This window comes from Amia ocellicauda, chromosome 10 (genome assembly GCF_036373705.1).
Source record: "Amia ocellicauda isolate fAmiCal2 chromosome 10, fAmiCal2.hap1, whole genome shotgun sequence".
Taxonomy (NCBI): Eukaryota; Metazoa; Chordata; class Actinopteri; order Amiiformes; family Amiidae; genus Amia; species Amia ocellicauda.
This window is the reverse complement of record NC_089859.1, coordinates 43971060-43993769: the sequence shown is the minus strand read 5'-3', so window position 1 is coordinate 43993769 and position 22710 is coordinate 43971060. Positions and strand designations below refer to the sequence as shown.

At 40.1% G+C, this 22710-nt stretch overlaps 1 non-coding gene across 1 annotated transcript; it reads left to right on the top strand.

The window, feature by feature from the left end:
• Positions 1-4238: 4238 nt before the first annotated feature.
• LOC136762279 (U5 spliceosomal RNA) lies at positions 4239-4353 on the top strand. Its single transcript, XR_010820484.1, has one exon. It is a non-coding gene; the product is annotated as a U5 spliceosomal RNA (small nuclear RNA).
• The last annotated feature ends 18357 nt before the right edge of the window (positions 4354-22710 follow it).

The following is a 22710-nucleotide window of genomic DNA, read 5'->3' as shown; positions in this document are numbered from 1 at the left end:
TTTGATTTCTGCTTGTTATTTACGATGAGAATCTTGGAGACAATGTCAAACAGTATGATTGAAGTGCCTGCTCCCTAATCCATGTGTTGATCTATGAACTCTGTCCTATCATGATATAAATTCTGCTTAGCTAACTTTTAAGATAACATAGTAATGACTTTCTGATTATAACCAGCTCTTTGATTTTTGTGTATAAAAGCTCTGACTGTTAAAATGAAGGCAGAGCGACTTTGGGATCTTCTTGAGTCACTGTTCCTCTCCACGCTGCGTGTATTAAAGGCATTGCAACTAACGCTGCAACCTGGTTGAAGATGATTGTTCTTCCACATCAGATTTGACATTACTGTATGTATGCAGGCCCTTGTAATTGCTTTTCCAATACTGCCAACTGGTTATTGATGATTGATTTCACATTGTGGTACGAGTATCGAGTGAAATGAGTGCTATCCACCCGAGCAACACAGTGATAACATGGAGCCGGCAGGTCATCCAGGTCACAATAGAGGTCAAGCAGTGGGAGGAGGAAGACGTGGTGGTCAAAGGAATGGAAGGGGACATGCACCCCTTCTGAGAGGTGGTCGTGGGCCTCGTCATAGAGGAGGGCTTAGGCCTCACCAGAGAGGCAGCCATGGGCCTCATTTGAGAGGTGTTGGGGGAACGTGGTAGAGGACAAGGCCACGGACCAGACAGCGGCAGCAACAGCAAATAGTGTCCAGTGAAATCCGAGAAATAGTTGTAGAACATGTTGTAAATCATGGCATGACCATGACTGAGGCAGCTACAATGATTCAATCAAACCTCAGAATCAACTCAGGATCAACTGTGGCCTCAATCATCAGAAATGTCCGTACTGAGAAGCGGCAAGTCTTCAGAATGCACTAAACATTAGGCTACTCTCAATTGTCAAATGACTGTATACTGCATACCAATGTGTAGCACAGAGTATAGTGTGCCTTTTGAAAGAAATGCAGACAGAGTGAAGCAGCTGATGACTGAGTATGTTCAGGTATGTTCAGTTTCAAGATGCCTCTTGTGAAAAATGGTTGTGAGAACCTGAACCTGAACACAGGGCTGATGGAAATTTAGAAGTACAGTAATCAATCCTTTGTTTTGCTTTTTACACTAAGCCAGGTGAGGAACACTGCAGTTGACATTTTACTGTAGTTTTGTTCGTTTTTGTAGCTAATTATTTTTGCATGGATTCAAAGAAACCTATGGTGTGATTTGATTGTATTGCATCAATACATTTCAGATTTTGTTCAATGATTCCACTGTGTCTGTAGTATTCTCTCTACTAGTCCTTTTACAGTGATGTATTTATGTGTAGTACCATAATGAAACATGTATCACATATTTTGTACTACAATATTTAATGATTGTACGAACAACTACACAGTGAAACTATCGGTATCTTCTGTGTTACTATGTTACTATGGTATTTCATGATAAATGAGTTATTTGAACCAACAAGTCTGCAAGTGCAAGGTTTCTTTAAAGATATGAAAGGCTGTCCAATGTTCAAAACATTGTATTGTGCAGTGTTACAAGTGATGACCGTTTTGAGTTTTGTGTCTAGTTTTGAAAAATGACATCAAGGTTCTGAAATTAGTGACAAAGTGATTGTAAAAAACTGTATATTCATCCTATTTAATGTGCTCTTTTAAAATGTACTTTTCTTTTTTATGTTGCCATTTCTGTTCTACCAATGTTTCAGTTGTTAGCCAAAGATTGACAGAGTACATCTCATACACACAGGCCAGACAGCAAGGATTTCTTTTTGAAATTCAATTACAAATGCTGCATGAATTCATCAATACGATTAGAGCTCCTGAAAACTCACTCTACAGCATTTTATTAGCAGTGAAAAGAAACCAAGAAAGTTGGGACAGTCGACTGTTTACCACTATGTAACATCACCTTTTCTTTTAATAACACTTATTAAGCACTTGGGCACTGAAGACACCACTTGGTTAAGTGTAGCAAGCGGGATTTTCCCCCATTCATCCATTATGCATTTCCTCAGCTGCGCAACTGCACAGGGCCTTCGTTGTCTTAATTTGCACTTCATAGTGCGCCACACATTCTCAATTCGGAGACAGGTCAGGACTGCAGGCAGGCCATGCTAGCACCCGCACTCTCTGCCTATGCAACCATGCGCTTGTAATCTGGGCAGAATGTGGTTTGGCGTTATCCTGCTGAAAAATGCAGGGACGTCCCTGGAAAAGATGATGTCTGGATGGCAGCATATGTTGCTCCAAAATGTGTACATCTCTTTCTGCAAAAATGGTGCCCTCACAGATGTGCGAGTTACATGACAGACAGACACTCATACACACTGTCACACCCACACACACACACACACACTTTCACACAGAGACAGACACACACACACTTACATACATACATACATACATACATACATACATACATACATACATACATACATACATACATACATACAGTGAGGGAAAAAAGTATTTGATCCCCTGCTGATTTTGTGCGTTTGCCCACTCACAAAGAAATGATCAGTCTATAATTTTAATGGTAGGTGTATTTTAACAGTGAGAGACAGAATAACAGCCAAAAAATCCAGAAAAACGCATTTCAAAGAAGTTATAAATTGATTTGCATGTTAATGAGGGAAATAAGTATTTGATCCCCTATCAATCAGCAAGATTTCTGGCTCCCAGGTGTCTTTCATACAGGTAACGAGCTGAGATTAGGTGCACTCTCTTAAAGGGAGTGCTCCTAATCTCAGCTCGTTACCTGTATAAAAGACACCTGTCCACAGAAGCAATCAATCAATCAGATTCCAAACTCTCCACCATGGCCAAGACCAAAGAGCTGTCCAAGGATGTCAGGGACAAGATTGTAGACCTACACAAGGCTGGAATGGGCTACAAGACCATCACCAAGCAGCTTGGTGAGAAGGTGACAACAGTTGGTGCGATTATTCGCAAATGGAAGAAACACAAAATAACTGTCAGTCTCCCTCAGTCTGGGGCTCCATGCAAGATCTCACCTCGTGGAGTTTCAATGATCATGAGAACGGTGAGGAATCAGCCCAGAACTACATGGGAGGATCTTGTTAATGATCTCAAGGTAGCTGGGACCATAGTCAACAAGAAAACAATTGGTAACACACTACGCCATGAAGGACTGAAATCCTGCAGCGCCCGCAAGGTCCCCCTGCTCAAGAAAGCACATGTACAGACCCGTCTGAAGTTTGCCAATGAACATCTGAATGATTCAGAGGAGAACTGGGTGAAAGTGGTCTCAGATGAGACCAAAATCAAGCTCTTTGCCATCAACTCAACTCGCCGTGTTTGGAGGAGGAGGAATGACCCCAAGAACACCATTCCCACCATCAAACAAGGAGGTGGAAACATTATGCTTTGGGGCTGTTTTTCTGCTAAGGGGACAGGACAACTGCACCGCATCAAAGGGACGATGGACGGGGCCATGTACCGTCAAATCATGGGTGAGAACCTCCTTCCCTAAGCCAGGGCATTGAAAATGGGTCAAATACTTATTTCCCTCATTAACATGCAAATCAATTTATAACTTTTTTGAAATGCATTTTTCTGGATTTTTTGGCTGTTATTCTGTCTCTCACTGTTAAAATACACCTACCATTAAAATTATAGACTGATCATTTCTTTGTCAGTGGGCAAACGTACAAAATCAGCAGGGGATCAAATACTTTTTTCCCCCACTGTACATACATATATATGGAAAAGAAACATTACAAGTATAAATCACAATAAGATGTAATAAAGTACAGATAAACAAAATGTAATAAAATGTGATCTTTTTGAAAATGCAGGGACGTCACTGGAAAAGATGATGTCTGGATGGCAGCATATGTTGCTCCAAAATGTGTACATCTCTTCTGCAAAAATGTTGCCCTCACAGATGTGCGAGTTAAATGACAGACAGACAGACAGACACTCACACCCACACACACACACTTTCACAGACAGACATAAACACACACACACACACTCACTTTCACACAGAGACAGGCACACACACGTACAGACACACACACTAACTTTCACACAGAGACAGACACACACACACACACACACATACATACATACATACATACATACATATGGAAAAGAAACAATACATTTATAAATCACAATAAGATGTAATAAAGTACAGAAAAACTAAATGTAAGAAAATGTGATCTTTAATACACACAAATATGTATGGCTGGTCGGATGCGTCTTGGACTCGGGTTCCTCTTCATTACGTATAACGCTTTTGCCTTTTGCTAAAGCTTTCCGTGGAGGGGATCGTGGGTGAGTTTGTACCATTTTTGGGAGGATCTGCCTTGTTGGGGCAGAGCTGTGATCCAGGTGAACAGCAGATCGGGCATAGGTGGGCATGTGGGCAGAGGAGTAGGAAGGCCGGTCAAGCAAATAAGCTTGCTAAGGTACGCAGCAGCAGCAAGCAGCCCCCCCATCCAGCCAGCCAGCCAGTCTGGCTGGCAGTGACTGAGTGGTTGACAGACGGCAAGCAACGGAATGTACGTGCTCTGTGATGTCATAGCAGTCAGCTGAGAGAGGCTCGTGATGTCATCGCTGAGCTGGCTGGCTGGCTGGCTCTGTGTGTGTGTGTGTGTGTGTCTATGTCTGTCTGTTTTTCTGTTTGTCAGTCTGTCTGTCTGTCTCTCTCTCTCTCTCCCTCTCAATTCTATTCATTTGTATTGTCAAAGCAATTGGACATACATACATACATACATACATACATATATATATATATATATATGTAGCGTAAGGTACACTTTTAAATTTCAATTAAAGAAGTGAATTCATAGTATCACCTTATCACGAATCCTGGAGTCTTGTAGAACTCAATTTCTGTAATAATTGGACGCAGACACCAATTCCAAAGATATAAATTGTCAAATTTATTTAAAAACAAAGACTAAATGTAGCACTACACTAATTATACAAAAGGGAAAAACTAATTAAAATTCAACTCTATATCAACAAATCAAAGACAAATCACTTCCGTGACCAAATCAAAGACCATGGGATCACATAGGATAACACACAAATCGTTAAACAAAAAAGGTTATAAACACATTGACTACAATACCGGTTAGTAATTCTAGGAATCACTAAGAAACAGTTGAAAGTGCTAAATTGCAGTTTCAGAAGATGAAAAAAAACTGTAACTGATGGGATATGTAGTACTTTATACTCGAGTGGTCTATGCGATTACACCCTGTTGGTGTTATTAAGAACGCCAAGTACCAGAATGCAGAGCGGGACTGTTTTTTGTGCCGTGACTTGTCGGGGGAAAAAGGCGCAGAAAAAACGGACGAGAAGGTGAAGGTAGTATGGCGGTGATGCACGCGTTGGTGAAGTGGGAAAGCGGGGTCGACAAAGACTCTTACAGCGTGATTCCCACTGCTTGCTTTCGCAATTTTGATTTATTCAGCATTGCTGATGATGACGAAGAGACGACTCGAAACTTCAGAGCAGAGTGGAGAGACACGAACAAACCTCCAAAAGGTGGATGGCCTGTCCATGAAGCGCAGATCATTATGACTGGTAACAATGTTTATTTAAAAAAAAAACATTAAAGTCTTTACATGCTATTTGATATATACAATCACAGTATATTTGAAATGAATGTTTAAGTTATTAATGTGTTGTACTTCTAACATACTCTTATAACATGGTAGGTGGTGGTGAGGGCGCTAAAACTCGTCATACTTGACTGGCATTTGTAAGAACGATTTATTGTGTGTTGTGCTTTACAATAAAATCCCCCAAATCACAAAATAAATTAAACCAGATATAATTTAACTTCAGTTTTGATTCAGTGTTGGCTGTTCATCTTAATTTGTATGGTCAAAGCACAGTATTTTTATGACAAATAAATATAATCCCCAAATATCTGTGGACATAATGCAGGGTTTTATTTATTTTATTTTTATTTTAGGAAAAGGAGGCGAACTAAGAAGAAAACTTAATGACCTAACAAAAATGCCCTGTCCTAAAATGAAGAGAGTACCTAAACCAAACAAAAAACTTCAAATTTCAGATGATAGTGACCTTGATGAACCACAGTTACCGGTGAGATAATTACTGCAAATATTAAATAAATGTATTGCAGGATTGTTTTTTTTAAATCATTTTCATATATATATATATTCATTTTAAACTCTTTTTCTCTCTGAATACAGCACAAAATAAGAAAGAAAACCGATGGAGCTTCAAGAATTAGATCCCGTCATATTCTACAGACATTTAAAGAGTCCAGTGAAGTTGAGCTACAGCAAAACGTTAAGCAGCTCGAAAAGGAAAACACAAGACTTAAAAATGAAAACCAATGTCTTCGAAACCGTATGGTTGATGGTAAGTTTTTTTATTTATAGCAAATAATTCCTTACCTTGATAAATGTTATTCTTCAGTAATTTAGATTCCAGAGTAATGTATTATAGTTGATCATACTGAAGTAATCTAGAACCACAATACAGACTCTTAATGTGCACTGTCTAATAGTTTAATAATACTGATTATTAAATAAAGTTTTTCAACATAACTTCATAATCCTACATTAATGACTATATGCATTACATTAGACCTGGTAATTCTTGTATTTTATCTCTTTTATTTTTTTCGTAGCTAATGTTAATGACCCACAAAAAGGTCAGTTTGCCAATAACATAGAGCAAGTCTCTCAAGTATAATTGCAGGCATTGATGGTTTTGTTTTCACTTTGTATTAAATATATTACTAGAAATGATTATCATTTAATACTAAGGTTTTTTTCTCCAGAGATTCCAGACCTTTTGGACAATCTGAAAAAAAATGTAACAAAAGCCACATTTATCAGCAATGAAGACAAAAGTGTGTCACCATCAAGTGGTTCTGACAGCCCCACAGCAAATTGTTCTGAATCTGACAAAGAATCACCAAAACAGGTATAACACTCTTGGTCTACAATATTACAAAGACAAGGTAAAAATATATATATTGAAAACAAATATTGGTTGTAAACAATCTAATGATGCTACATTATCAGTTATATTCATAGTTATAGTTGATAATAAGAATGTAATTGAATTATGGGTGTCACAGATTCACTGACTTTATTATGTCTGTAAATTAATACACTTAGAATTGAGACATACTGTGGTCTTTAATAACACATTTCTGTAACAAAATCACAGCCTTACTGATAATGTATTCCACTTAACATAATATAAGAATAGTTTGGGGATAAACTTGTTTTTTATTTACCATTGTCTTTTAGGTGGAAATATTCCCAGGCACTGGAGTTTACATTGACAAACTGTCCTGGATCCTTGCAGAGAGGTGCAGCACGAATACGTCATATGCAAGAACCCTGACGGTTGCTGTCTTTGACTTTCCAACATTACTAAAGAGCAATCTTCGTGGTGGTGGCAGCAAGAGAGATCCAACTTCGGAGACATTAAGATCCTCATTGATGTTATTGAGGATCATATACAGCTGCCTTCGGAAGGACACGACGTGTTTCAGTTGCGGGGCTTTGCAGCCCAGCGGGACCCTCTTAATGCCGGACATCAGCTGCCCGAGCCGGTGCGGATGAACGGAGGGACGTTAGACAGCGTTACCTTCCGGGCAGGAGCAGCGAGCGGCAACACCGGGGTGAAAGTGTCGTCTAACACTGTGCCATTAGCCACTAGCTGATTGAGCAGATCAGTGTTTTTTAAGAAGATAACAATGGCAGCAGACTTGATATTTTCACACCCTGCTACCTCCCCAACCGCTAACACACACTGCTCTAGGGGGCAGAACTGCACCGGAGCGATCTTGACTCCATGGCGTCGGGTCAGTTTTTCAAAAGACGCATTCAGGGGGTCCGACCCCCCGACCCGGGAAGAACTACCGGTACTCCCCCCTCCCCTCCCCTGTTCCCCCACAATAAGAAAAGCACTGAAAACAGAAGACAAAATAAACAAACTGAAAAAAGTAAAGCAACAAAAAAACGCAGCCAAAGGACAGAGCTCTCAGCAGCACTCCCGCTCACTGCAGACCCCTCCCACACACTCCCAGCTGAGAGAGAGAGAGAGTTAGTGTCTGTCTGTCTCTCTCTCTCTGTAGATGCATCATAGGGAACATATGTAACAATCTCTCTTTTTGTTTACCAAAAATGAGAATGAACGTATTTCAAGTGGGTGTTGCCTTGGTTGGAAACGTTTTAAGATTATTTATGAAGTGTAAAGTGGATTTGTCTCAGTTCTCCGTAGTTTTCAATGTATGTGCCATTCAGTAGCGTTCATGTTACAGATGTGCCCTATGCAGTGGTAGGGTCAATAAAATGTCAGTAAAACTTTATTTTAGCAATTATGGAGGGGAAGAACTGCAAATAGAGGGTCCCCACTAATTATCTAACTTACCAACAACGTTTCAAATTAGGTCTTGCGAAGCTGCCAAATACTGCTGTATAATCGTATGTGTCTTCATACACCGGCTGCTATAGTCTGATAGCTTTGATTATATATACATATTTTCTCGTGAACCACAAATGCTATTTGCTTGATTTTTACAGAGTATGTTATAAATACCATTCTTATGAAGCCTGACAAATTGTATGCTGTAATTATGAATATTTTCAAATCATTTGTTTGTTTTTCCTAACATGTTACAAATGTTCCCTATGTGAAAGATGCATTATATCTTAATAACGTCTAAACAATTAAAGATATACAGATTATTATTTTTGGTAAAGTTATAATACATTGCTATTAACTATGTGTGTCAGTAAAAGTTTAAATTTCCTAAAGGATTTTTATTGATCTTGCAAAATAAGTGTTTAGGGAACATTTGTAACATAGAGGTGGGTTAGCCACCGGCTAAGGGCAGCGGCTCCGGCTCCAGCACCGTCACCATGTCGCTGGAAAAGCGCTAAGTGAGCTCACAGTGAGCTCAGTGTAATGTCTGCTCTGGTGAGCTCACAGTGTGACCTAGTCGTGAGTTCACGTCTTCACTGGGTAGTCCTTGACAACTTAATTGACTCAAATCTTGGGCTTAATTGGTCAAAATGACCATTGGTTGAAGGTACTCAGGGACTGATGTGTAGAGAGACTTATTAAACCTGCAGGATTGTGGTTTTCCCAGATCAGAATTAACCAGATCACCACAAAGGAACATGGTAGGTGCTATTGCAACACAGATTACACAAATACATTGAAATCCAAGTTTGCAGTGGTCCTTGGGCCATTGGGTGGTGATCCAGATCACTTCAGCAGGAATTTTGCAGTGGTCTGGACTACAACTCTCTCTCTCTCTCTCTCTCTCTCTCTCTCAATTCAGTGCATTTGAATTGTCAAAGCAATTGGACATGCATACATACATACATACATATACACTCACCTAAAGGATTATTAGGAACACCTGTTCAATTTCTCATTAATGCAATTATCTAACCAACCAATCACATGGCAGTTGCTTCAGTGCATTTAGGGGTGTGGTCCTGGTCAAGACAATCTCCTGAACTCCAAACTGAATGTCTGAATGGGAATGAAAGGTGATTTAAGCAATTTTGAGCGTGGCATGGTTGTTGGTGCCAGACGGGCCGGTCTGAGTATTTCACAATCTGCTCAGTTACTGGGATTTTCACGCACAACCATTTCTAGGGTTTACAAAGAATGGTGTGAAAAGGGAAAAACATCCAGTATGCGGCAGTCCTGTGGGCGAAAATGCCTTGTTGATGCTAGAGCTCAGAGGAGAATGGGCCGACTCGATTCAAGCTGATAGAAGAGCAACTTTGACTGAAATAACCACTCGTTACAACCGAGGTATGCAGCAAAGCATTTGTGATGCCACAACACGTACAGCCTTGAGGCGGATGGGCTACAACAGCAGAAGACCCCACTGGGTACCACTCATCTCCACTACAAATAGGAAAAAGAGGCTACAATTTGCACAAGCTCACCAAAATTGGACAGTTGAAGACTGGAAAAATGTTGCCTGGTCTGATGAGTCTCGATTTCAGAGTCAGAATTTGGCGTAAACAGAATGAGAACATGGATCCATCATGCCTTGTTACCACTGTGCAGGCTGGTGGTGGTGGATGTAATGGTGTGGGGGATGTTTTCTTGGCACACTTTAGGCCCCTTAGTGCCAATTGGGCATCGTTTAAATGCCACGGCCCGTTGTTTCTGACCATGTCCATCCCTTTATGACCACCATGTACCCATCCTCTGATGGCTACTTCCAGCAGGATAATGTACCATGTCACAAAGGTCGAATCATTTCAAATTGGTTTCTTGAACATGACAATGAGTTCACTGTACTAAACTGGCCCCCACAGTCACCAGATCTCAACCCAATAGAGCATCTTTGGGATGTGGTGTGTAGCGTTATGTTGGGCGTATTTGGATAAGAGTTTTTGGGCTCTGAGCTGAAGCACGGATCTAAAGAAGACCTCTCCCCCCCAAAGTTATCAGATTTCCTTAGCTCATCAGCTTGGAACTGGTTTGCATCAAAGTGACAGTTTTGGGGAGGATGGCACCGAGAAGAGGCCAAATAGTTTGTTATTCTGCTATGAGATGTCTGGAGAAAGGGGCCTGTGGGTGATAAAAACTCTTTGAAGTGGATGAGAGCCGAAATCCCGACATAGAGCTACGAACCCAGGCCAACCGGCATTTCCAAAAGATGGCATGGATTGACATCAGTCATAAATCCAAAGTCACAAAAGATTAAGTCTGTTTTAGTTACTTGTGATAAATTGTTGATATCCTAAGCGTTGGCATTAGAGTCATTAGGTGATTAATCGAGTACTGTTCTGTTGGGTTGTTACTGAATAGCCAAAACAATGATTACCCAAATGTCCCCATGTGAAGCATTGATTGTTAAGGTACCAGGAACAGAGATTCCTGAATTCCTTGGACGCCTAGGCAGTTTGGACTTTGAAGTAGAGTCGCGTCAAACTCAGTTGGTAAACGACACTACGACGCAACTCGAAAAAGAGTCGATAGAGGTGATGAAAGTTATGGCTAGCTTAGCACTTGCGAGCTCAAGGGTAGTGAACTGGATCATAAGCAAGTTTGAAAAACTGAAAAAGCTAGGAGAAAAGTATGCTAAAGCGAAAGAAGAAAGAGCCAAACGGCATGGAATGGTTTTAGAATTTGAAGGAAAGCTAGATACTTGTGGAAAACAAGTCATTGTGTTGAATGCTGAAAAAGAGGACTTAATTGAACAGAGAGAGCAATTAGGAAATGATTTAAGACAATGTCAAGTTGAATTGGAAACAACTCTGATCCAAGTAAAAGGTCTGCAAAATGACAGATGTAAAGCGGTTGAAAATGAAAGGATAGTTTTGAAGGACCGGGATGTTTTGGAAATGCGTCTTTGCAAAACAGTCAGGGAGAAAGATTTGGGCACTGTAAAAATGGAGATACTCGAAGGCGAGGTCATACATTTAAAAAGGGACAGTGAAGAAATGAGGAGAGTAAATCAGGTGCTTAGGGGAGAACTCAAATCAACTGAAGTTGAAAATGAGCGTCTCAAGCAACAAATAGGGGCCCTGAAAGCTGCCTCTTGGTGGGCTGCAAAGCTGACACCTGACAGCATAAAGGAACAGCCGGAACCGGCCAATGCACGGAGTCGCACACCGTCTCCACATTTAGGCCCCGGGTTGCCTCGTCCTGATCGTACCCCTCCCTGTAGTCTTTCTCCACCCAGGGTAAGAAGCTCGTCGCACAGACGAACTTCCTCTCCCGAGAGTCCAGACCGAAAGGTTAACATGCGCCAGTTGAGAGAACTGGCTAAAGATTGTGAAACCTTTAACCCAGCAGACAAGGAAGGAAATGTGGAAGCGTATATTAAGGACATTAAGTATGCTTTGAGTTTCTATCCTGAGGCTACGGAGAAGGAAAAGGTTCTCCTAATCCGCAAAACTACCTCTCGCCAAGTCCATTCTTGGATGGAGAGGCAAGGGTCCATGGTCTGCGATAGGTTTCAACGCTTGTGCAGAGCATTAGTTAGGGACTATTCCAGGTTCATTGATCCAGTGGCAGCAGTGACTGCCGCACACCAGATCAAACAGGGTAAGCATGAGTCCCCCCGTGATTACTATGAAAAGCTTAGGAAAACCTATTTTGCAGGTCAAGATCGACCCGGGGCCGAGGAAGAGGTGAGCTTTAAAGGGTTGTTTGTTGCTAATTTGTTCCCAACGATTAAGGAAATGATCATATTACATGCAGACGCAACGTATATGAACATAGCTGAAATTCGAAAAAATGGCACAGAAAGCTTGGGAAAGCAAGTACAATAGCACTTCTGATCGTAAAGATTCAAGCACCCAAGTACTGGCAAGGCGCTCTGAGAGCCCTATTTCTCCACTGGAGTTAGAGGGGACAGAGATTCAAAGAAGGAAAGAACCTCCCAAGGATGGAATCCAAGACACCCAGGCTTACAATAAAAAAAAGAAATCTGCTCCTAGCCTAGGTGGGTTAACTCAGTCTCTGAGCAATGTTGCAGTTTCTGAGCTACTGCTACGCTTAGCTCTGCTCCCTTTGCCCCCTCTTCCCAAACTGGAAGTTAGTAGCCAGGGTAAAGGGCCGGACTCGCCACCTAAGGAATGACTAGCTCTGGAACCACCCCCTGTCCCCGCCTCTGTGTTTTTGATTGGATGTGAGGAACAGCAGGGGGGTTTCTCTGACACATCAGCCCACTGGGACCTCCCAGTGGGGGAAGTTGCCTGCAGGCAAGCTGAACCTTTGGTGATGTTACTGGGTGATCTGACACAGAGAGGCAGAGCCAAGCAAGTTTACATAGAAGTGACCATTGAGAATGTGTGGGAGTGAGGAGCCTTGTTGGACACTGGGGCTGAAATTTGTTTAATGTCTGCCACCGCAATGGGCAACCTGAAACAAATTATGGAAACCTCAGACCAACGACTGAAAGTGGAAGCTTGTAGTGTGAACATTACAAGTTACACAGAGACTAAGGCACAGCTCACTCAAAAGGCATTGTTAGAGTTCACCTTTGGGAAGATTAAGTTGGTTCATCCAGTTTATATTTCCAAATTTGAAACAGAGAAGTTGATCATTGGTTAGGATCTATTGAACAGGTTGTGGGCTCAAGTTGAATCACCAAAGCCGGTGGAATTGAATGACAGATATGATACAGCCACCAAGGTACAACTTCCCAATGAGACCATTTTTTGTGCATGTCCCTAAAGGGGGCACCGGCTTACCATGTAAGCCAGCCATTCGAACCCAGGTCCCTACCAACTATTATAGACATAGTGAAGGTCAGGTGCCTGAATAACACCTGAATTCCCAGTCACCTCCCTCTGTTAATCAACTTCCACCTATTGGTTACCGTCAGTAACCATACTCAATACTGAGTAATACCAATTGTTTTTTTGTTTTAATGTACTTGTGTTATAATATGTAACCTGTATATGTGCTAGTATAGGATTGTCAATTTGATTGGAATACATTCTGCTTAAATAATGAACTATTAGTTTGTTTTCTTTGATTTCTCGGGGTCATGAATGGTGAAGTCCACTGTTGAATTCTGTTACATAACTTTGAGATAAATGCTTAACGTCTTATTTTGTCTTGAAGGGGATAACGTCCTAGTCGACTTCAGTCCCATTCAAGAAAGGGGGTATGTAGCGTTATGTTGGGTGTATTTGGATAAGAGTATTTGGGCTCTGAGCTGAAGCACGGATCTAAAGAAGACCTCTCCCCCCCAAAGTTATCAGATTTCCTTAGCTCATCAGCTTGGAACTGGTTTGCATCAAAGTGACAGTTTTGGGGAGGATGGCACCGAGAAGAGGCCAAATAGTTTGTTATTCTGCTATGAGATGTCTGGAGAAAGGGGCCTGTAGGTGATAAAAACTCTTTGAAGTGGATGAGAGCCGAAATCCCGACATAGAGCTACGAACCCAGGCCAACCGGCATTTCCAAAAGATGGCATGGATTGACATCAGTCATAAATCAAGCCCCCCTCCAATAGGACACTGGGGGCTGAAACCGAAATCCAATCTCAAGAACTCAGGGACCAATCACCTACTGATCTGACAGACTATAAAGGACAAACACGGCCTTTCTTTCTCTCTCTCTCTCACCTGAACCAGTAACTCGCTGCCACAGCTCAACCTGTAGCTCTGTTGCCCGAACCGGAACCAGAAACCAACCAAGTCTTTGCCGGCAACAGAAGAGTTAAACTGGGAGAAGGAGATTGAGCCGTACAAAGAATTCTTTTAAAGGACTTTATTAAATAAAGAACTTTACAGACTGCGCTGCCCGCCTGTGCCCACCTGATCAGTGGAGTTTTACAGCTGGACAAATGACTAAGTCGACTGAATACGAAAGTGTCAGTCATTTAAATAGCTATTTGAGTTTTAAGAAACTTGACCCTTGGAACAAACAGGGCCCTGCTTTCCTCAAAGACTTTGTCTTCAAGTAACTACGGTGGAAACCTGCTTACAAAGAAGATTTTGTGCACAACCTTGGAGCCTTCAAACCAGTGGAAAATCTGTTTGGAAACGACTCTACTTTCGCGAAACCCCAACTTCCAGGTGCATCGACTGAGTGGAAGTTCTTGGACAAAGCCGAACCGGACTGCCTTTGTTCCAAACCACACGGACCTCGTGCCGTGTGCTGTTATCTGAGCCCGAAGGCAGAGAGGCCTCTCTGCGACGAAGTTCACATAAGTTTAACAGTTTGGAGTTCATGATTCATGACATTTGAGAAATCAATTAGAAATGTTAATCTGTGATTCATAACTCTAGAATGTGTAATATCATTTAGTTTTCTTAAATATAAATGTGTGTTGCATTAAACTGTTTTGTTGATAATTTTAGAAATAAAATCTGTCAACGCCGAGAAATATCTTCTCATTCCTGTTTAACTGTTTAGTCTGAAATTGACACAAGTTAATAGACACCAGATTATAGGTGGCCCTGCCTATCCTTAATCATTGAATAATAATCAGTTAAGGGAAATTGTGGTAACAAGTAATGATAGGATCTTTCTCTCCACCTAAACGTTAATGAGACTGATATATATATAACGAGAAGTTACCTGACATAAATACTAACCTGCGTAGTTATTTAATGTCTGACTAATAATACTAACAAGAGACTCACCTTCATCTTACTAACTGGTATTGTAGTCAATGTGTTTATAACCTCTTTTGTTTAACGATTTGTGTTATCATATGCGATCCCATGGTCTTTGATTTGGTCACGGAAGTGATTTGTCTTTGATTTGTTGATATAGAGTTGAATTTTAATTAGTTTTTCCCTTTTGTATAATTAGTGTAGTGCTACATTTAGTCTTTGTTTTGAATAAATTTGACAATTTATATCTTTGGAATTGGTGTCTGCGTCCAATTATTACAGAAATTGAGTTCTACAAGATTCCAGGATTCGTGATAAGGTGATACTATAAATTCACTTCTTTAATTGAAATTTATAAGTGTACCTTACGCTACAGGTGGAACGGGAGCTTCGTGCCCTGGATGTGCATCCCACAAATCTCCATCAACTGCAAGATGCTATCCTATCAATATGGGCCAACATTTCTAAAGAATGCTTTCAGCACCTTGTTGATTCAATGCCACGTAGAATTAAGGCAGTTCTGAAGGCGAAAGGGGGTCAAACACAGTATTAGTATGGTGTTCCTAATAATCCTTTAGGTGAGTGTATATGGAAAAGGAACAATATGTGTACATCTCTGCATATGGTGCCCTAACAGATGTGCAAGTTACATGACAGACAGACACTCACACACACTTTCAAAGACAGACAGACAGACAGACACTCACACACACTTTCACACACTCACTTTCACAGACAGACAGACACAGACACAGACACACTCACTTTCACACAGAGACAGGCACATTTTCACACACAGACAGACAGACACAGACACACACACACACACACACACATACTTTGACAGACAGACAGACAGACACACGCATATTATGGGTCTTTGTTGGGTAGTGAAATGGGTAGCATCAGTCGCAGTGTGGGTAATGTCAGGGAGCCAATCATAGTCCCTGTTATTTGCATATCGTGCAAAGCATTCTGGGAACAGCAACTAAACACGTTTAGTCATGTATTTGTCCATAGTTTACACATGAGATGAAAGAGACAGTATGACGTATTGAGCACCTGGGATTCCTCATGTGTATGTGAGGGGCAGAGGAACCGGATCCCAAGTGTGCGTCCCAGGTGCTATAGGTTTCAAAGCATGCAGGGGAATAGGCACCCCACCCTGACACCTATAGTAGACTGGATAGGGAGATATAAATAGCAATGGGGAGACTCTTGTACTTGGTGTGGCTCTATCCATATAGTGGGGCCAGCAGCCACTTAGCAGGTGTAGCAATAGAAGCTCAGCCTGGGGAGACTGGATTTAGCATTTCCTCTCCATTTTGATAACTATCCATAATCATTTCTGCAAAATACTTCTATGATACCTATGTATGTTTTTTACTTGTACTATATTATACTATCAAGTATCAGTGTACACATACAATGTGACCTGTTACATTAATACAGAGGCCACGGAAGGCCAGATCACTAATAGCCACTGTCCCCTGATATTACACTTTTTTACAATCACTTTGGCACTCATTTCAGAACCTTGATGTCATTTTTCAAAACTCTAGACACTAAACTCACACCCGATGATCAAAATGCACATTTTTCAAAACTCTAACACTTTTTTACAATTGCTTGGATACAATACACATCAACCTCAGATCATTTGTTCATTGAACTAAAATGACACAACTTAACATCAAAGTATTACCATTTCAAAATGCAATTCACACATTACATCTGAGATCACTGTCTATTCATTTCATTACAAAGATCTAACTATCAATTGATACAGCTGCTCAAAATGATAAGTGACTGTTGCATTACTCTTAATGCATAGTTTTATGGAAACTGACAAACAGTATTCCATGTTTCGATCATGAAAGTTTCAGGATAATGAGATCCATTGACACCAATAACCGAGGAGCATGGTTTCTTAGGGTTACCATAGACTTGACTGTGTCTTCTTGTTTGTGAAGGAACAGGACTGTGTTTTCCTGTCTGGGTTCCCGCAGGCTTAAGTGTGTTTGTAAACTGCAGCGTAGGTTTGACCTACTATTAGAAAAAAAAAAAAAAAGGAGCGCTAATTAATTGTTCAATATCTGATACGCCGGTGATAATATAAAATAACGTGTTTATAGTTTATAGAAGTTTATAGTGTTTATGGTAAATGAAGAAAAGTCATTAAGTTATATACAAGTTCTATAAATGCAAACATTGAAAAGCATGTTTGTTGTTATTCCTATATAGGATTTAGTATTATTTGTGTTTTCTTGTTTTTTGCTATGTTTTCTCCCCTGTCGTTTATTGTTATTTTGCGGGCTTGCACGCCTTGGTTGTTGTGTACAAAACGATACATAGAAAATGGGAAAACGTGTTACTGTGTGGGAACAGCTCTAGTAAGACGGGCGACCCGCCACTTAAAGGTACACATGTAAGGTACATGTATGATAACTATGGAGTGAAGCGGTGCGTTTGACTGGACAATAGGTGACAGAAAATTAAGGTTTCCAGAAGATGGGACTTTTGATTCAGATAGACTTGAGCACCTAAAAACGGTTTTGCAAAATAGGAATACAAAGCATTAAGAAATGAGAAACCAAAGCTAGCTATCTTAAAACATTTGTTAGAGAAAAGAAAGAAAAGACAACAGGCATAATTCAATCTGAATGCCCCGAAGACAAATTAAAAATATATATATATGTTTTTCAGTATAAATGACAGTCCTCAAGATACTGAAGGAAAATTACTAGATAAGGGTAGTTTGAGACACTGCAGGTCAATATAACATGCCAACCAAAACCATGGTATCTGAATTTACTATGGATATAAATTAATATGTGTCTCTTTGTATGTTTGTACGTTTTCAGTTTGCGCAAGGTAAATGTCCATATTTTGACTTTTTCATGTACTGTATAGTCCAGAATATGACTAAGAGAGTCATAAGTCACAAATAGTTACAGAATGATAGCTAAAAAACGCCAGTTAAATATGTTGTAATAACAGACCTACAAGAAAGTCAGCATTTAACTGTACACAGAATGCTATTGCAAACAGAAATAATAATACAAAATTAAGTTATTTAAATAGGTCTTACGAATACAGAAGTTAAAAGTAACATGTTAGAAATGGAATTAGAGCCAAATTTAGAAATAGGAATCCGAGGCAACCACAAACATTCGGTGAAGGTTTCTTACATATTGATAAATAGATAACCAGATACTCCAGGAAATTAACGATGTGCTCATTTGGAAGCTATGAGTTCCACAATGAAGAGTTTTTAAATCCCTAGAAATAGATCCCTAAATACAATGTGTAGGTAAGAAATTAACTATTGATCAGTTCAATCTGGATTCGGGAACAGTTCTTCTGAACCTGTACTGGTGTAGATTGGACTTCAATAGGAGGAAGTGACACAATAAAGACATGAGCCGCACAGGAGGACAGTCTTAGTGCCCACGCAGGTTCTTAGTTGGGGAAATCATTGACTGGACACATTTTTTGAAAATGTGCTTTCCTGAAGTACCTGGACATCATTATTGAGATCAATGAAAAGGCTTATTTTCCAAAGATTAAATACATTCATTAACTACAATAATGTAGTGAAATGTATATAAATAGTAATAATACAAATCGATCAAATATAACTTGCATTTTCTTGTAAGAAATTAGGAATAGGAGAAAGAACAGCTGTTGGGATGCAGTGCGATGTTATCCAAAATTGAAAGCGGTTGAGAAAGGAGAGTTTGTTCTGTGTGAGACAAATGTACTGCCACGAGAGACTCTGATGGTGATTGACTGGAATATGAGGGAAAATAATGAAGTTACTACAGGTATAACTAAAGGTGTAACATAACTAATTTAATGAAACATAGTCATGGCAAGTTATAAAACTGTTTGGAAATAGTCCTTTCACAAACAGAAATACCCTATCAATTAGGAAGAGGGGGGCAGGGGGCAAGGGCCGTATGTGCTCCTCTGCTCCCCCTGTTCGCCTGAGCAGACAAGCAGCCTGAGATGAGAGAGAGAGAGAGAGAGAGAGAGAGAGAGAGAGAGAGAGAGAGAGAGAAGTCAGAGACAAGGCAGAGACTGTAAGTACGTGTAAGGGTTCATAACTTATTACAAACAGAGCAAGAGTGTAATGAATGGTAATTTACACTGCTTGTATTAATAATGATAATAATATTGATGTTGATACAGACGAATACATCACATACTAGATGACAACCGCATAAAACTAATAATAATGAAAATAGGAATAATAGGAGTATGGAAATAATTTCAAATTATGGTTTATTGGTAAAAAATGAATTGAGAAACAAAGATTAATAACTGCCATCATTTACCCAACTACTATTAACTATGGTGTTGAAGGAGCTGCTGTAATAGTTATTGTAATGTTCTCAGGTATTTAAGTTAGATAAAAGGACAAAGATAAGCACATTGTTTTGAAACTTTGACAACTCCACACAAAAAGAGTATCTACACTAGGAAGTAAAGCTGATTCAATAAACACAGGAGATATGATGCTGCTGACGACAGCTGAGTGCTGTACTGAAATAATTTGATAAATGAGATAAATTGGAATCAAGATTATTATTATTTTGAATTGTCCCTTTACTAGAAACCTTATAGATTGTGCGAATGTCAACTAATGTGATAGAGATGCCTTTTATAAGGACGATCTCTGATGTTGTGTGAACCACACATTGTGTCTTCAGACTGATTTATTCCACATGGCAGATATGCATATTATGAATCGTGTCCTGAAGGAACCGATGTCTGACCCATATGGAGAAGATGCTGGTGTTCTTGTTGAGACACAGTAGGCCGAGGGCGCGGCTTTAAAGACAGCCTCACAGCAACTTGAACAGACCAATGCTGAGGTCCACTACGCTGAAGTGATGCTTGACTCAGTGGAGAAATAAGTTAAAATACTATAATTAAAGGTTTTCCAGATTATAGGAATCTACAATATATTGTGAAACTGCTCAGATGACGTCCGCAGTAGCACATATTCTTCTATTGATAGTTTAATTTATAATGTACTATTAGTGGAGATGTCACATTATTCAAATGAATAGAATGACAGCCATGAAGTCAGAATCAGTCCATTGCCCTTCACTTAAGATTTGTACAATGTATAATGTTTATAAATCAAAACGCAACAAATATATGTACAATACAGTTTACAAACTGAATTTGTAAAAAAGAATGTTTTGCTGACTTTTGTATTCTCTTTGAAGCAACAAAATGTATGTGTTATGTATGTCGTAACTAGGGTTTGACTTTTATGACCTGGGGCTGGATGAAATTTAATTTGAGATGCACTGTAAAAGCTCCAGGAAATTGTAACTGGCCACTGCACCTTCCATAAGAGAGCTCAAACATTTGCTAATGCATTGGTTGCCTCACAGGCACTCTTTCCCTGGTTTGCCCATGTGGCGCATGGTGTTGGCCACACGGGCAAAGGGGGGATGTGTGCATCAGTCTTTTAAATTGGTTTGCCCCAGGTTTTATAGTAACAGCTTAGCAATATTGTAGAACTTGCCACATTTGTCAAGCTCATAATCCTGCAATATGCAAATAGATTGTGTTCAAAAGCTTAAATGTTGTGGATATGAATATATACTTGTAATAATATATAGGTGTTCTAAATGGGTTGAAGCCTATCCCGTAGGAAGGCTGAAGTAGTAAAAGTAGCAAAAATACAGTTAAGGGATGTTATATGTAGATTTCGCATTCCAGGGAAATTTCCAGTGATAGGAACACTCACTTCACTGGGACAATAGTGCAGGAACTATGCAAAGCCCTGCGAGGTAAACAACATTTTCACTGCCCCATCAGGCTCAGTCAGCTGGAGCAGTGGAGAAACAAAATGGGATATTAAAGAATAAGCTGTCTAATATATGCAAACAAACAGGACTCAAATGTCCAGCTCCCCTTCCTATAGTCCTAATGACAATGAAATCGTCAGCAAATTGAGAAAAACAGGTCTTTCTCCGTGTGAGATTATTATGGGATGACTTATGAGACTCTCCATCACTCCTCCATTGTCTGTAAGGGAAATGGACATCCACTTGATGGATGATGCTATGTTGTCTTTTTGTATGGGACTAACACGTGCTTTCGAAGCTGTCCATTCACAGATGAAAGCCGCCCAGACTGAACCATCCCAGCAGGTTTACCACCCCTTCCAGCAAGGTGACTGTGTATATCAAAGCACACAAGAGAAAGTCCTCCCAACAGCCCAGGTGGACAGGGCCCTACCAGGTGCTCCTGACCACCCACACAGCTGTGAAGTGCCTAGGAACGACGACATGGATCCACTCCTCACACTGCAAACTTGCCAATCGAGGCGATCAGCACAACCCTGGTGGAGAACAGAGGGATAAAGGAATTGTTCTTCCACATCAGATTTGACATTACTGTATGTATGCAGGCCCTTGTAATTGCTTTTCCAATACCGCCAACTGGTTATTGATGATTGATTTCACATTGTGGTACGAGTATCGAGTGAAATGAGTGCTATCCACCTCAACAACACAGCGATAACATGGAGCCGGCAGGTGATCCAGGTCACAATAGAGGTCAAGCAGTGGGAGGAGGAAGACGTGGTGGTCAAAGGTGTAGCGTAAGGTACACTTATAAAATTCAATTAAAGAAGTGAATTTATAGTATCACCTTATCACAAATCCTGGAATCTTGTAGAACTCAATTTCTGTAATAATTGGACGCAGACACCAATTCCAAAGATATAAATTGTCAAATTTATTCAAAAACAAAGACTAAATGTAGCACTACACTAATTATACAAAAGGGAAAAACTAATTAAAATTCAACTCTAGATCAACAAATCAAAGACAAATCACTTCCGTGACCAAATCAAAGACCATGGGATCGCATATGATAACACACAAATCATTAAACAAAAAAGGTTATAAACACATTGACTACAATACCGGTTAGTAAGACGAAGGTGAGTCTCTCATTAGTATTGTTAGTCAGACATTCAATAACTACGCAGGTTAGTATTTATGTCAGGTAACTTCTCGTTATATATATATCAGTCTCATTAACGTTTAGGTGGAGAGAAAGATCCTATCATTACTTGTTACCACAATTTCCCTTAACTGATTATTATTCAATGATTAAGGATAGGCAGGGCCACCTATAATCTGGTGTCTATTAACTTGTGTCAATTTCAGACTAAACAGTTAAACAGGAATGAGAAGATATTTCTCGGCGTTGACAGATTTTATTTCTAAAATTATCAACAAAACAGTTGAATGCAACACACATTTATATTTAAGAAACCTAAATAATATTACACATTCTAGAGTTATGAATCACAGATTAACATTTCTAATTGATTTCTCAAATGTCATGAATCACAAACTCCAAACTGTTAAACTTATGTGAACTTCGTCACAGAGAGGCCTCTCTGGCTTCGGGCTCAGATAACAGCACACGGCACGAGGTCCGTGTGGTTTGGAACAAAGGCAGTCCGGTTCAGCTTTGTCCAAGAACTTCCACTCAGTCGATGCACCTGGAAGTTGGGGTTTCGCGAATGTAGAGTCTTTTCCAAACAGATTTTCCACTGGTTTGAAGGCTCCAAGGTT